The sequence below is a fragment of the Medicago sativa genome, chromosome 1, assembly GCF_051527215.1.
Source record: "Medicago sativa cultivar Bolivia chromosome 1, Bolivia_mono, whole genome shotgun sequence".
Classification (NCBI taxonomy): Eukaryota; Viridiplantae; Streptophyta; class Magnoliopsida; order Fabales; family Fabaceae; genus Medicago; species Medicago sativa.
In genome coordinates this window covers 67793013-67798898 of record NC_140749.1, presented here as the reverse complement: position 1 = coordinate 67798898, position 5886 = coordinate 67793013, and positions in this window count along the sequence as shown.

Genomic DNA, 5886 nt, shown 5'->3' with positions numbered 1-5886 from the left:
TTGAATTTAAGGATTAACTTATGTTGACACCGTTGGTCTAAGCTGACAAACAACGAGCACAACATTATTATTAGAATAGAAAACAGTGGTAGTAAAAACTAAAGTTTGGGCATAAGCCAAACATAGGCAGAAAAAATTACAAGAAAAATCCCCGTAAGCTTAACTCAGTTGGTAGGGATATTACATTTTATATGCAGGGCCGGAGTTCGAACTCCGAATACTCCAATTCTCCATAATTAAATTGTGTGAGCTCTAACTACTAGCCTACTTAACCAAAAAAAAACAAAAAGAAGACTATCCAAATTTTATATAAGATAAAGCTCCACCCATGTTAAAAAGAGAAAATCGAATATGAAATCTTAGAAATACAATATAGTGTCCAAGTCAACAATATCAACCAATTTATTAATGTAGATAAGTTTGGACCTCACAACAAAAATCATAACTTTAATCCGATATGAAAATCAAGCTCAATTTAGAGACAACCAATGTCATCAATTATATGTATTTTTTCAACAAAAATAATTAAGCAAATAATATTGTTATAGGCTTTGTTTGGGAGTTTGGAGGGGAAGGAAAGGAAAGGCTTTGAGGGGTGCAAAATATGAGGAAAAATAGAGAAATCTTTCAAAAAATTTTAAAAAGTAGTTTTTTAGAGAATGATAAATTAATGCATATGATTACTTTATTTTTAATTTTAAAAATATTATAACAACGTAAATTAAATTTGAAGAATTCTTATTAACCCTCTAAAACCCCCCAAAACCCTCCTCCAAAACAATTTTTTAGTTTCTCCAAATGAGGAGGGTTTTGTATTATGAAGAAAAGTTAACCACCCAAAGCTCTCCTTTCCCATTTTCCTCTATTTCTTCCATTTGCTTATTCCTTTTTTCCCAAGTTTTCCCCTCTCTTCCCCTCCAAACTCGCAAACAAAGCCACAATGTACTATGAGAAAAAAGAGAAGTGTTTTCATTTTTTTTTCCTATCAAAAAAGAACAAGAGAAGTGGGGTCCACGAATGGGGTTGATACTTGGTAACACACGTGGGTCAAATAGGTGGATCAGGATGGCGGCCAGGTCAGAAGTGCATTCTCAAAGGTCGTGGGTGACTTCATCATTTTGCGTCACTTTTGTCATTTTGCATTGCTTAAGGTTTTTTGTACGTTTCTTTGTGTTGTTTTATGTCTGCAGAAATAAAATAATTTAAAACTTAAATACGCTTTTGTCCCCTAACTCAAATAGTAAGATTTTATTCATTCAATTTTATACATGAGATTTTATTTTTAGTTTCATTTTTAGAGGATCAAAATTGATTTTAGAAAGGACAAATAATCATTTACTACCTCCGTTCCTTTTTAATTGTCACATTTTGACATTTTACATAAACCAAGACAATCAATAAATGTTGCTACTTTTGATACAATAATTTCTATTTTTACTATAATAACCTTATTTATTTAATGTCTCATTACATATATTTATCTCTCCACAATAATAAATAAGGGTAATATTAGTAAAATAATATTTAATGTTGCATTGAACTATGTAAAGTGACACTTAAATAGGAACAAAAAAATTCTCCAAAAGTGACACTTAAAAAGGAACGGAGGAAGTACTAGTAACACAATAGTCATAAATATAACCAAAGTAGTTTTTAACACTTGAGAAAGTCCTTGGTCAAAATAATCAATGATGACTTATCTATTTTGACTTTGTCAAGAGCTATTTTGAATAATGGAGTGCATCCATTAACTACCCAATTCGTCTCTATATTTAAGCATGTTTTGCATTGTTCACATATCTTAAGAAAAATTGTTAGTGCAATTAATGAATGTGTCTATTTTGTGTATTAATATTACCGAATTGTCATTTGTTTGTATATGTATTAAATTTGACTTTTCATATTTCAAGTCAAGTTAGTAGTATTACTTTGGGGTAAGTTTAGGAAAAATAATAATAAATGCATTTAGTAATTTGAAAAGGGATTTACATTTATGGACAAAAATAAAGTTAAACTAGATTGAAGACCCGTGCGCCGCACGGGTCCTACCGACTAAAATAGTCACCAACGTTAGTTCGGGATATTACATTCTCCTCGAGCACATATCTTCTTGGTTATGTTTACTTATGGATAATACTTCAGTGACATAATGTCACGGTGACATTAAATCTGGGTCACACAAAGATTTGTGTTGTGTGACTCAGATGTGTTGTATGGGTGACATTAAATCTAGGCCACACAAAGGTGTGTGTTGTGTGGCCCAGATTTAATGTCACGGTGACATTATGTCACCAAAGTGCCACCCGTTTACTTATAATCTTAATTTGTGGTTATGAAGTCCTGAAGCAATAATTGTGTTTAAGAATTCGGGGGTGTGAACATCATCAGTTGCATCACCGGGAAATCTCCGTGTAACAGGTGAATCATAACTTAAATAAACCTTTGCTTCGCCTGAAATCATTGTCTAACATGTATTCGTTGATTTTCTCAACAATAGAGTTTTTGTTGTTAATATAACTCTATTTTGAAAGTATAGCTCCATGGTGTTATAAATAAGGACAGAGGGGGTATTGTTTTTCACCCTCCAATAATTCACGTCTTTGGGAAATATTAATTAATTAAAATAGTTTCATAGTTTTGGATGTATGCTAACAGACTCTTATGCACCATGATGTTGTGATCAGATCAGCATTGTATTACATTTGTGCTTAATTGGCCTTTGCTTGGCGACTCTTGTGTTAAGTAAAGAAAAATGAATATAGTCGTTCTTTAATTTACGTCAAGTTATTGGTCATTTTTTAAATGAAAATCTCGTCATTTTTAAATCATTTTTCGTCAATCTTTAATGCAAGTTTTGGTCAAAAATGTCTGTATTTCGGCATCTCAAACTCAATCCAATTACTCAGCTCTAACACATCTAAGAAAATAGTGTTGTCTGATATGGATACCATCTGCATCTGCAAGCAAAATTCAAGTTCTCACAATGATGTTGGTATACATTTTTCTTTGGCTCAAGATTAATTTGTTTTCTTTATTTTTATTTATTCCATTAGGTCATTTTATAAGAAACAAATAGTATACTTTTTGTCCTATAGGTAAGAAATAGAGTCTGTTTGATTCGTGATAGAATGAATACACCTGCCATGTACAATATATATTTCCTTCAAAAAAATGTAACAATATATATTACAAACTTTTAAGTTATATGATGTTTGGCAAGACTACACAAATAAAATAATATAAAATAACAATATATCCCAATGGAGAATAGTACACCTTCACTCTGAAATTTTTCTACCTTAAGAAAAATTAAGAATCATTGACACACCCATACAATAATATTCTTAAAAAATAGAGAGGAATGAAGAGAAGATGGGATCTAATCCTATACCCAACTAAAAAATACAAAAAATAAAAACATTATATTAACAATTAAATAAACCCATAATCCTTCAAATTATTATTTTTTAAATAAACCCATAATAAGACTTCATTTTCAATACCTCATAAAAATAAAAAAGGACTCCATCTTCATGAAACATCCAATAGTGGCGATTTTGGTTTTGAAGAAATACGTGAAAAAACGTCCTCTGAATGGTATAAAGAAAGAAGGAATGTTAAAAACCCGAAAAACTCTTGCCACCATATCAGTCAAGCAAGCATGGGACATCAAGGTTTCCACTTTACGGCCAGCCATTGTACAGTTTGAAGAGTTTGAAGAAAGTTTTAAAAAAGGAGAGTAAAGTACCAAAGGACCGAATCCTGCATGTGTATTTATATAGATTGAATAGGTTGGATGAATGAGTTAATATGCTTGGGAAATAGAGGAGTAATAAGAGTGGATGGTTGTTTTGGTTTTCTAAATGGAAGACCATTGACCCTTAATTAATGTTGCTCGTTGTTGAAGCAAGGGAAACTTTGAAAAATAAATGCATGGAAAACTAAAGGGTTACAAACATCACGGTAAACAAAAATGACCACCAAATTTGCCAACGAATTTCACAAAAAGAACAAAAGGGAGGGAAACTTTTTAGGGTTAATTAGCTAGTAATTAATGCTGGATAATTAGAGGGAAAAATTAGGTTTAGTGATAAGCTAGACCTAATAAGCTTTAAGAGTAAGTGATATGTGATTAGATATAGGGACGGAGTTTGTACCAAAAAAAAAAAAAAGATATAGGGACGGAGGGAATCCTTTGTAATTTTGCTATATTGAGGAACTATTGTGTCTACTTATTACACAGAGACGAAAATGATTATTTGTCCATATATCGAATTGATTCTAACATGTTTGATTTTTTTTTTAAGTAAAATGTATTTCTCCTTAATTGATTATATTTGAAGTTAGGAGTTATCCTTTTTGATCCTATAATTAATTCAAACATAAACAATTTCACCATCAACTTTCTTTCAATCAAAATCAATTTTATAATATCAATTTATTCAAAATAAATTCTTGTCACCGCAAAAACGAACATATCTACTTAAGTATTTGTTTTGCTGTGCATATTTAGAGGCCTCATACGCTTTTGCTTGGTTGAAAGAGGATTCACCTTACTTTTCATGTGAAAGGTTTTCGTAAAGATCGCATATTGCTGCAAATTGATTTGAACTTCCTTAGTGATTGATTAGTGAATACCAAAATGAAAATGACCTTTAATTAATTTATTTTATCTTATATTTCACCAATCCATATGGTTGAATTTTCTTCAGGAATTGTTTGAGTGTGCCAAGAGTGAAGTCACCATCCTTTGCATACAAAAGCTTTCTATCACAGTTAGAAATTGGTGCATTGAATGGTCTCAAGATGCATGCCCCTTTGAACTTGTTTCCAATTCACCAAAACTAAAATTTTGGCTAAATGTTTCGAAAGTCCTCCAAAAAGAATGGACACTATAATTTTGATTAAGACTTTCCCAATTCACCAATATTAATTAATTAAGCCGTCAATACGCATCTTTGGAATTCAAGAGTTTCCCTATATATTGCAGCTTCTACGAAAGCTCATATTTGGTTTAATAATTTTAATGTCGTATTCACTAAATAGGACGATCAAAATTTAAGTCAAACTTTAGAAAGTGGCTTGTAAAGAAAAAGTTAATAGAGGACTAAGGTTTTGAAACATAGACCAACTCAGGAATATATTGTCAATGAAGTTAAAAAAAATTGACGAAGTAAATTATACTATAAATAAAAAATAATTTCGATAAAGCTTTACCATTCTTGAAAAATTTGTCGACGTCAAAAACCAAAAATGATGATGTTGGACTCAAGCATTCAACGCATAGTAAAAATTCAGTATTATCTTCATCAAACTTGGTGTTGAGCTCCTGCAATCATAAAAGTTTAGTATCTTTCTTTTATAATTTTAGGTTGGTATCGTTATAACCACATCGTGCCTTAAGGAGGTATGTTTTGAATTATACACTAGAAGTCCATTTTATCAAGAGTTCCATCTCAAACTTGTGTATGGAAGACTATATATCGAAAAAGATCAACTTTGTTAGATAAGATATTTAATTTTGATTCACTTGTCAATTTAAAAAGTTTTACAATATTAACACAGTTTACAATCATTCATATTTGTGATTTTAGAAACTTTAAGAATAAGCATTTTAAGGCTCGCATATGCTATTTTTTAAACAAAAAAATAGAAGAAACAACTCGTTTCAGACTCATCTTAAAAATAAAAATAAACATGAATGAATTTTTAGGGTTGGTTTAAGGAGTTTTAATTTAATAGATGTAAGAAAAATGAAATTTTGGTACAAGCGGACGGGTTCGAGAAAAGTTTGGGGTGAATATCAATGTCTTCATTTTCCGCTCTACCCTCGTCTTTTGAAATCGGAGAAAACATAGACTTAAACCTGAAACCAACCAATTCATA